The sequence below is a fragment of the Microtus oregoni genome, unplaced genomic scaffold, assembly GCF_018167655.1.
Source record: "Microtus oregoni isolate MIOR12 unplaced genomic scaffold, Mior012 000128F_ref0000496, whole genome shotgun sequence".
NCBI lineage: Eukaryota > Metazoa > Chordata > Mammalia > Rodentia > Cricetidae > Microtus > Microtus oregoni.
This window is the reverse complement of record NW_024544771.1, coordinates 1,012,366-1,023,525: the sequence shown is the minus strand read 5'-3', so window position 1 is coordinate 1,023,525 and position 11,160 is coordinate 1,012,366. Positions and strand designations below refer to the sequence as shown.

General features: G+C 47.6%; 1 non-coding gene across 1 annotated transcript; it reads left to right on the top strand.

Annotated features, from left to right (window-relative positions):
• The first annotated feature begins 9,659 nt into the window (after nt 1-9,659).
• On the top strand, nt 9,660-9,876 carry LOC121444500. The gene has a single exon (XR_005973790.1). It is a non-coding gene; the product is annotated as a small nucleolar RNA U3 (small nucleolar RNA).
• The last annotated feature ends 1,284 nt before the right edge of the window (nt 9,877-11,160 follow it).

Sequence of the window (11,160 nt, the reverse complement as noted above, 5' to 3'; positions counted from 1 at the left end):
GGCCTTGAACTTCTGATTCCCATGTTTCCACTTCCCGTGTGCTGGGATTTCAGTTGTGTACCATGTCGCCTGGCTTAGGCTATGACGAGGAAAACCCAGGGCTACATGTGTGCTAGATAAGATAAGCACTTTATCGACTGCGCTTCATTTTATTTTAAAGCAGTGTGTGTGTGTGTGTGTGTGTGTGTGTATACATGCATGTGTGTGCATGCATGTGTGTGCATGTATGTGAATGTGTGTGTGTGTGTTCATGCACACATCCAACCACATGCTATACCATCAATGTAGAGGTTCCAGGACAACTTGTGGATGTTGACTCTTTTCCTCCCGTGTTTGGGTCCTGGGGCTCAAACTCATATCACCAGTGTTAGCAGCAAGCACCTTTACCTACTGAACCATCTCAGTGGTCCCCAACTGAGCTTTTAATGACGAATGTCACATGCACAGTAAGAATCAGTTTAGCGGCTCTGAGGTTGGGGCTTAGCGTTAGAGTTCTTGTCTAGAATGCATAAAGCCCTGGCTTCCAGCTCCAGCACCAGAGAGGAAATAAAAGAAAGACCGTAGGGACTTAGCTGGGACTCTGTGTGAAATCCTGAGGCCCCAGTTTCCTCTTCTGAAAAGCCATGGAGTAGAGCCGCACACGCTGTGTCTGTGCTTTAGCTCTGTCTGTACAGGAGCGGCCGTGAGAAATGGCCCAGGCAGCTTCAGCGAGCTCACACCCTGTCAGGACATCCCATATGATAAGGACCCCACCCTTTGCTGCTGCACAGAGAGGCAGTGGGTGTCTGGAGGAAGCAGACTCCACCCTGGGGATTGTGCATTGCTAGAGTGGGTCCCCTGCACCCTTCCCAGGGAAGCCGCTTAGCTGGAGACAGAGAGATGTGGCCCAGGATACAGCGGCGCAGCATCTGAACATGCAGCTGCTTAGCTGGAGACAGAGAGGTGTGGCCCAGGATACAGCGGCGCAGCATCTGAACATGCAGCGTCCTCACAGGCTCCTGGATTTGAACACTTTGACATCAGCTAGTGGCGGTGTTTTGGAAAGTTGTGGAACCTTTAAGAAGGGGAGCCTCGCTGGAGGAAGTGGGTTGCTGTGCGTGGGATGTGAGGTTTTATAGCTCAGGCCAACTTCCTTTCCACTCTCTCTGCTTCCTGACTGCAGAGCAGCTATGCCCGCGGCCTCGGCCCCCTGCCACCATGCCTTCCCGCCATGGTGAGCTGTATTCTCTAAAACCAAGTCAAAAGAAACATTTCTTTCTTTAAATTGCATATTGCCAGGCATTTTTTCATAGTAACAAGAAAAGGAACGAATACAAGTTTGGCCACAGTTGAGACCACGTGAACCTCCCGATCAATCACTAATTAAGAAAATGCCCTACAGCCAGATCTTACGGAGGCGTTTTCTCAATTGAGGTCCCTTCTTTTCAGATGATTCTGGCCTGTGTCAAGTTGACCTAAAACTAGCCAGGACACTTGGGTTGTGTTTAGGTCCAGCATAACACTCCCAGAACCACTTAGGTTTAGCAGTGTCAGGCCCTAGCACCTGCCCTCTGGAGCAACCATCTTAATGGCTCAATGTCTCGCCTCAATGTCCCCGCCAGCAAGTCTGACTCCAGCTGGTTCATCTGGGCTTTTCTGCTTTAGCAATCTGGATTTTGTAGACCCCAGAGCAGACAGGGTGCATCCTATCACCTGGGAACTTACACCAGGACAAGGGACTGGATGTCTGTTTTCCTCAGGGACCACAGGGCATCCATCACAAGGCAGATTGTGAGCAATGAGCTGCACCACAGCATTTGACAGCACAGAGGGAGACCCCAGTCTGTGTCCTGGGAAGGTCTAGTCACCAAGCACCGAGTCCCCTGGTCCTAGTGTTTTCTTCCACTATGCCTCCTTTCCCTCCACCTCTTTCCCACCTCCTGGCAGTTCTGGGACCAGCCCTCCCTGGAAACCCTTACGACTTCAGCTCCCATTTCTGGGAAACCCAGGACCAACCAAGTTCCTTCACTCCTCCTAAAAACACAGATGTCAAACTCAGCTCTGTTCTTGAAGCTAAGTTTTCTGATAAGGAGCCCTTCACTAAAAGCAGCAAACAGAGCGAGGTCGTTCAGTGTCGCAGGGAGACACTGTCAGTGTTGGGGATCGCCTTCCCGACCTACAAAAACCTACATATCCACTAACGCTGCCTACCTTCTTGTTGGCGCTGAACTCTGCCGTCACAAGGCAGCAAGCGTTTTTAACCTTTGAGCCCTCTCCTCCACTCCTCAGGCAGTGTTTCATAAATGATAGCTTTTGTTGTGGTGTAAGATAGGCTTGAACGTTTTAAATATAATCAGGGAAGTGTGGTATTTGTAAAACAAAACTATCAAAATGAGTGCTACATCAAACGGAAAAGTAAAATTGATCTACACAAATGAATGATTAAAGGGGCCAGAGGGAGGTGCTGGTGGCCCAGAGGGAGGTGCTGGTGGCACAAGCTATGCAGCTGGATTTTCCTCAAACCCAGGTTTGATCCCAGGGACCGCCCTGAAGATGGGAGGAAAGAATGACGGGACAAAGCTGGCCTCTGCCCTCCACACATGGGCTGTGTCACACCCCCTACACACACATGATGCGCAGACTAGTAATCAAAAAAGAACTTTCAAGAAGCGATTAAACATTGAATAGTGACATACAAATGGAGCTCAAAATGAAGAAATTGAACATATTTCTGGATAAAAAGGACCAATATCCTAGAGACACTATTTGCATGCAAGTGCCAATGCTTGACTTCTCCCCAGCTCTTAGAGAGTTAAATGAATTAAAACAACAGTGTTGCAGAATGGGCTGATAATGTAGCACAGTGGCAGGTATGTTCTAAACATGTGCTCAGTGGAGTTCAAGTCACCAAACCATCCCCGTTCTCCCCCCACCCACAGAGTAGGAAAGGGAGGGGAGATTAGCGAAACAGAATAGATATTCTAGAACTTGATTAGATAGGTTCATGTATACATATAAAATAACATATATGATGATAAATATAATTATTAAAGTCAGGGGCTGTAAAGATGGCTCAGTGGTTAGGAGAGTTGCTCACCACTTCTTGCACGGGACCTGCATTTGGTTCCGAACACACCCAAGGCAGCCCACAGCTTCCTGTAACACCAGCTCCATGGTGTCTGCTGCCCTCTCCTGGTCTCTGTGGGCTACTGCATGCACACGGAGCACATGAATGTATTCAGGCTCACACAGGCACTTAAATCGAAAACCAAATATTTGAAAAGTAATTATTGAGGGGCTGGAGAGATGGCTCAGTTGTTAAGAGCACTCACTTCTCTTCCAGAGGACCCAGGTTCAATTCCCAGCCCTCCCCCCCCCCATGGCAGTTCACAACTGTCTGTGACTCTAGGTTCCAGGCGATCTAACACCCTCACACATACATGCGGGCAAAACACCAATTCACACACACACACAATAAAACTCAATCTAGAAAAAAAATAAAAGTAACTATTGAAATCAAAGAGCATATCAGCTGGGAACGTATGCAGGAAGCAGGTGTTAATGCAGGCACCTTGTGCAGAAGGTGATCTTTGTTGGGCTTAGTCACCATCAACATGTATGACTGAGCTGGGTGACTGGCCGTCGGCCACTCTTCCGATGGTTCCACATATTGTTGTTGATGCTTCGAGGTAAATGGGAGACCGAGCCAATGCCTCTCCTGTTCAGGAATGTGAACCCGGACCCAGAGCCATGGACTGGGATTTCAGCCCACAGGAGGGTTGCCCCTCACCCTGCTCTTTCATTTCTTCTGAGTACCCTCACCAGTATCACTGTTCAGGAGCCAGGGAGCAGGGGGAGGGGAAGGCTCACTCCTGCCTTTGTCCCACCTACAGCCACAGTCAGCTTCCCGGACCTTGGGCTCAGAGAAACCTGGAAGGGTCTTTAACATGCCAGTGTTCTCTGAGCAGCTGAGAAAACTGAGGCAGAGTATCAGCCAACACAGAGAAAAATGCGTCCTGTCTGGACCGTTTGGCTAGACTCTTACCTCATCCCAAATAGAAAAATACTCCCACAAGTTAAGGATGGAAGGGACCTAACCAAGGGTGGCCAGATGGGAACTCTGGGTGAGAAGTTACAGAAGAAAGATAAACATACTTGAGCAAGTACAATCAATCAGCTTTTGTCTGATTAAGTCGTTAAAAATTGTGGCTGGAAGGACGGATGGCTCAGCAGTTAAGAACGCTTGCTGCTCTTGTGGAGATCTATGGTCAACCAGCCCACTCCAGCCCATAGGATCTGATGCCCTCTTCTGGCCGTCACAGGTACTGCTCCAATGTGCACATAACACCCATCAATAAAAACTACAATAATTCTTGTTAAAATTAAAACTTGGGGGAAATGCTTAGAACTTTTTCTTCTAGACAGGAGGTCAACATCCTTGAGGCATAGAGTATAAAATATGTTAACTTTTTTGTGTGTGATATGTTGTACATCCACAAGAGCAAGAGGGCATCTAGCATCGAATTAGCTAGATGATACAAATTAATTAATTTTGGAAAAGATCAAGTTTGAAGAACTTTGAAGGGTAGGAAGAGAGACCAACTTCATTAATAATGGGAGCATGGAAATAAAACATGGTGTTTAAAAATATTTAATTGTGTGTGTGTGTGTGTGTGTGTGTGTGTGTGTTGGTGCCACATATGTGTGGGTGCTCACAGAGGCCAGAAGAGGGAGCTGGACCCCTGGACATGGAGTTACAGGTAGTTGTGAGCTGCCTACTGTGCATGCTGGGAACTGAACTCAGGCCCTCTGAAAGAGCAGCAAGCTCTCTAAACCATTAAGCCCTGTCTGGAGCCCCAGGTGATTTTTATGTAAACAAGCAAGGGAGTGCACTCAGGAGCGATGTCGCCCCCTGCTGGTGGCTTTGGCAGTACGCATCAGGTTTAAAGCTGGCCCTACATCTTCACCAACAGGGTCTACTTCAGTGGAGCTAGCCACTGTGGTTCGGACTCGGCCCCAGAAATAATCATTCAAGTGAGCAAAGACGTACCCGCGACTGCCTCTGCAGTGTTGTCTGTGAGAGGGAAGATGGGAAGTGACTCTCCCTGCCACCAGTGGCCTCCTAGGTCGATGATGACGGCTCCACTTAGAGGAATCAGCTGTCGATGCAATCGGTGCCGACATAGAGTAAACTGGGGGCGAAGCCGCGTGCCCACTTGTAAAGGTAAAAACCATTTTATTTATATTTATAATCCGATAGGACATACAGCCACTGGCTCTTGGTAGCATCTTCTGGGTCCCCGGCAGAGAGGGCCTGTCACTTAAAATTTTTCTGTAAAGTTGATATGACTTGACAGCTGACTTGGGATGCACTCCCTAATCCCAACCTCAAGAAGTGGAGGCAGGAGGCTACTGGGTTCAAGGTAAGCCTGAGCTATAAGGCAAAATCTATCTCAGGAGACACTTTGTGGAAACTTAAAACACACACATGCCAGGCATGGGGGCACACACCTTTAATCCTAGCACTTGGGAGGCAATGGCAGATGGACAGCTGAGTTTGAGGCCAGCCTGGTCTATAGAATGGATTCCAGGCCCAGTGCTACACAGCGAAACATTTTCTCAAATTAAATAATTGATAACACATATACACACACATAAACACACACTGTCTCTATCTCACACACAGTGTCTCTCTCTCTCTCTCTCTCTCTCTCTCACACACACACACACACACACACACACACACACACACACACAGTCCAGGGACAAAACTCAGTGGTAGAATAGAACACTTGCCCAGTACTGAAGAGGCCCGGGGTTGCATCCCTAGTATCATATATACAGGCGCACACAAAGAGACAAAATCTATGTCACACAATGCTTACATTAAGTTTTTTACATTTCAAGGTTTATTTTATGTGTGTAAGGGTTTTACATGCACATATGTATGCATACCGTGTGCATGCCTGTTGCCCACAGATGCCAGAAGAGGAAGCTGGATCCCTTGGGGCTGGAGTTACATGCAGTTGTAAGCTGCTGTGTGGATGCTGGGACCTGAACCCCGGATCCTCTGGAAGAGCTTCCATTGCTCTTAATCACTGAACCATTTTTAAAGCTCCCAACACTTGCATTTTTAAAAAATATTTTATGTATTCTTAGAGAATTTCACACATGCATAGCAATGTCTTTTGATGGTATCCATGACCCCCTAACTCCTTCTGAACCCCACATTGCATCCGACTCCAAGTTTTTAACCTCTTCTTGGGAATCAGACATGGTGGTGCATATCTGGGTGTCAGCTCTTTCGGAAGCAGGAGGATTGCTTGAACCTGAAAATTCAAGGCCATCCGGAGCAACGTAACAGGACCCTCTGGTAACCTCTCCAGAAAGAATGCCTTCAGACTTTCCAATAACTGAACAAACAAAAAGCATAAACAAGCAAATCAGCATTTGAATCCTAATAGAGTACACACACGCACACACACACACAAACACACACTACAAATAAAGGCTGCATACTGTTTACATAAACAACACTGGTTTTCACGTGTTGATTTTGCTCTCTTAGCTTTGCTGAATTTATTTCCTAGTTCCAAGTGACAGCACAGGCCATCCAGACTGGCATGGCCACCACCGCAGCATGGCTCCTCAGACACCAGCATGGCCCCAGGTGGCAGCTCAGCCCCTGGCATCAGCATGGCTTTGAAGGTCTTATGAGCTATACTACAGATGGCAACACAGACCCTGGCTGTGGCAGGATCACGGACTCAAACATGGCTCTTGGCAGCAGCCATGGTCTGACCATATCGTGGCTCCAGGTGATAGCCCTGGCCACTCAAATCAGCCTAGGACACCAATATGATGCTAATATGACCACAGGCTGCAGCCTAAAGCCCAGGCATCTATGTGGCCCTTGGTGGCAACATGGGCCAGGGACAGTGTCCTAAATGCCAAAGAGCCCAAGAAATCAAACTCCCACTTTATGACAACAGCAGAAACCTGGAGTCAAATGGGAAAAGGCAACAGAAATGGAAACCGGTAAGTCAGTCTTACTCGCAGGTGAGGGTGGATAGAAACCGCTAGAATAGTCAATTACCTTATACAAAGAAGAGGTGTTTTCTCTCCCTTCAGTGTATTTAACACAGCATCATAGTAAACATCAAAATGTATACTATTTTCAATTTGCTAAAGTTTGACACTTGTAATAAAAGAGTCAGCAAATCCTGAGACATGAATAACATCAGGAGACTGGCTAAGCCTATGGTATCCAAGAACACTCTCTGTGTGTGTGTGTGTGTGTGTGTGTGTGTACAGGTGTGTGCATGCTGTGTGTATGTACAGGTGTGTGCATGCTGTGTGTATGTACAGGTGTGTGCATGCTGTATGTATGTACAGGTGTGTGCATGCTGTGTATATATGTACAGGTGTGTGCATGCTGTGTGTGTGTACAGGTGTGTGCATGCTGTGTGTGTGTACAGGTGTGTGCATGCTGTGTGTGTGTACAGGTGTGTGCATGCTGTGTGTATGTACAGGTGTGTGCATGCTGTGTGTATGTACAGGTGTGTGCATGCTGTGTGTATGTACAGGTGTGTGCATGCTGTGTGTATGTACAGGTGTGTGCATGCTGTGTGTATGTACAGGTGTGTGCATGCTGTGTATATGTACAGGTATGTGCATGTTGTGTGTGTATAGGTGTGTTGTATAGGTGTGTGCATGCTGTGTGTATGTACAGGTGTGTGCATGCTGTATGTATATGTACAGGTGTGTGAATGCTGTGTGTATGTCCAGGTGTGTGCATGCTGTGTGTATGTCCAGGTGTGTGCATGCTGTGTGTGTCCAGGTGTGTGCATGCTGTGTGTATATGTACAGGTGTGTGCATGCTGTGTGTATGTACAGGTGTGTGCATGCTGTGTGTGTGTACAGGTGTGTGCATGCTGTGTGTGTGTACAGGTGTGTGTATGTGTGTGTGTATACCGGTGTGTGCATGCATATTTTCACACAGGCTGAAGGAGGGCATTGGGCATCCCGCGCTATCACTGTCTGCCTGGCTCCCTTGAGATGGGGTCCCTCTCACTGAACCCAGAGCTAGGCTGGTCTCGGCACGCTCATTCACCATCCTATTTCCACCTTCTGCAGCACAGAAGTTACGTTTTACCGTTGATTCAGAAGATTCGAACCTAGATTCTCCTGCTTGTGCAGCAACGGCACTCACCCACTGAGCCATTTCCCCAGCGGCCCCCATAACATTCTATAACAGAAATGAGAGGCATTCTGATTCAGGTCAGAAACAGAACAGTGCATCGTATAATATCCTGGTAGGAAGGTAGGGGAAAGCGTGGTGTAACATGAGCATCAGTGGCATTCCCGAGACTGAGGAGCATACGTGAAGGTGGGCCTGTGAGATGACAGTGGAGCCGATACAGCCATGGTAAAGTCAGTATCAAACTACCCCTCTCATGTGTATGTGTGTGTGTGTGTGTGTGTGTGTGTGTATTTATGTATATCTGTGTGTCCATGGGTGTGTCTCTTTGTGCAAACATTTGTATGCATATGTCTATATGTGTATATGTGTCAATGTATGTATGTGCATGTATATGTCTCTGTGTGTATGTATGTCTGTGTATGAATGTCTATGTGTGCTTATGTGCATGTATGTATCTGTACGTATATATGTGTGTATTTTGATGATAATTCCAAATCCCTAACTGTGCCTCCAACCAGGAGCACAAACATATAGCAGTGTACAGGGCACAGCACTTGTTGATGTTGTCAGGCAACGATTGCTTGCTTCTTGTTGTTGTTCTTTTTTCTTTTTTAAGACAGGGTCTCGGGGGCTGGAGAGATGGCTCAGTAGTTAAGAGCATTGCCTGCTCTTCCAAAGGTCCTGAGTTCAGTTCCCAGCAACCACATGGTGGCTCACAACCATCTGTAAAGAGGTCTGGCGCCCTCTTCTGGCCTTCAAGCATACAGACAGAATATTGTATACATAATAAATAAATAAATTATACATAATAAATAAATATTAAAAAAAAAGACAGGGTCTCATGTAGTCCAGGCTAGTCTCAAACTTACTATGCAGCCAAAGAGAACATTGACCTCCCACTCCTTCTGTCCTCACTTCCCGAGTGCTGGGATTACAGGTGTACATCACATGCCTGGTTTATACAGGAGTGGGACTAGACCGTTGGGGCTTTGTGATGCTAAGCAGGCTTTCTAGCAACCGCTCCACAGTCCCAGCTGCTGTCTGATGCCTTTGCTCCCCTCTCAGCCTTGATTTTACTGGCCTCCCCCTAAAGGCACAACTTCTTGCAAACTGGGCCTCAGCAGCTGGCAGCAGCATTAACACTCGGGGCTTCTGCAGCTCTTGACTGCACTGAGAGGTGACATCCAGTGCCTGCCCCAGCCCTCCGCATTGTGAAAGCACCCTGAAGTTGGTACAGAGATGATACTGTCTCAGAACACACCCCCATTGTTCAGCCGCTCTTGACTGTATTGTTGAGAACAGAGCTTTGTCGACAAACCTGGCAAACATCACTGAATGAGTTAGAGAAAAATCTTAACAAATAGGAAGCCAAGTCATTTTATTCTCAGCCTTAATGTGACATCCAAGGACTGACAATCAGGCACTCAGCTAGCTTCCCTATGGACACTGATAAATAAACATGAGTATCCTGTTTTAAAAGATTGGACTTCTAAGCTGTTACTTGCAGGGTTTGTTACTAGAGAAGTTTCTCTCACTGTGTAGAGCACCCGAGACCATGAGAATGAGATGTAGCTTTCCCTCCTGAGCGTGAAGCAGGCTCTAGGCGCTGCTTTTCTGTGACTGTCTCCTGTCGCTGGTGATCATTCTTCTCTCCCTCTAGGAGAGCGAGAGGAAAGGAACACAGTCTGAGCGGACAGAAAAACAAGTTCATCATGACATGCCTTGTTCATCACCCAGCATTCATTCGCCCACCTAACTGCTAACACTCCTGAAGCTTTTGGGGTGCTGACATCCTCAACTTTTCATGTTATTTCTCTCTTCAGAGAGGTCCCCAAATGTAGCTCTTTCTACTCAGATTTAAGCAAAGCTGTCTTGTGAGACTCTTCAAGGAAACTTCCTGACAGACAGGCTACATTCAGATTAGAGATCACTTTTTTCCTTTGCCCCGCCCCTTCATCCTGTCTGCGAAAGATGTCTAGGTACCCACTGGCCTTCAGGCAATCACGACCTCCAAAGCCACAGGTGACCAGTGGGTAAGAGGCCCTGTCTGGCACCTGTCCTGCCTGAGTTGCCAGGTCTGACTAGCACCTGTGGATTTGGTCACAGAAGGGCAATTTGTTTTACTTGCCTGGGACACTCTTATGAGGATTTGGGGACATGCAGCCAATCACAGTCTGAAATGGTCATAGCTATTGTTGTATGAAGACAGGATGATACCGGCACAGCCAACAACCTGATCTGTGGAACCATAGTCTTAAACCAGCTTCACGGCAGTAAGAGGGTGCACATAAGGCAATGACAACTGGATGTCACATCCATGAGGAAAGAATGGATAAGTGAGTTCTAATTGTCTATCCATTTGAGAAAAGACATTTAGTTATTTACTTCAAGCAAATGGGACAGACGATTCTTAGCAGGGTTCATCTCCAGTAAGAGGTTATATGTCCGTGCTTCAAGCAGATCGGAGTGGGATACTCACTTTCCCAAACATGGACGAGTGAGAGCAGGAGGAAAAAGTATAAAAGAGAGTGGGATGGGGGGGGAAAAAAAAAAACCAAACTCTCAGACTCCAGTGGAGGGGTGTGATAAGGAGAGGTGGGGCTGGTGGGTGGCGCTGACCCACCAGCCGGGGTCAGCTGTGAGCCCAGATCCTGGGGGAGAGCCAGGGAGCCTGCCCCCTGCTGAGTGTGACTCACCCCAGGCAGTGTTCTCTGGGACTCCGGGGACTAGTAATTCCACAGCAGGCTCCAGTAGGATCACATCTCCTCCCAAGGTATCAAGGGGGATGGAGAAAGCCGCTGCTGTCCAGGGCTCGATTGAGGAATTCTTAGAACGGTGGCGGAGCTTGTGCCAAAATACAGCGAAACTTCCCACATGGATACAGTGTCTTCCTCACCCACTTCTCATAACCTCGCATTGCCTGACCACTTCCTCAAGTGTCTTGACGGCCTTCTGCAGGGAAACCCTCCCACAGCCAG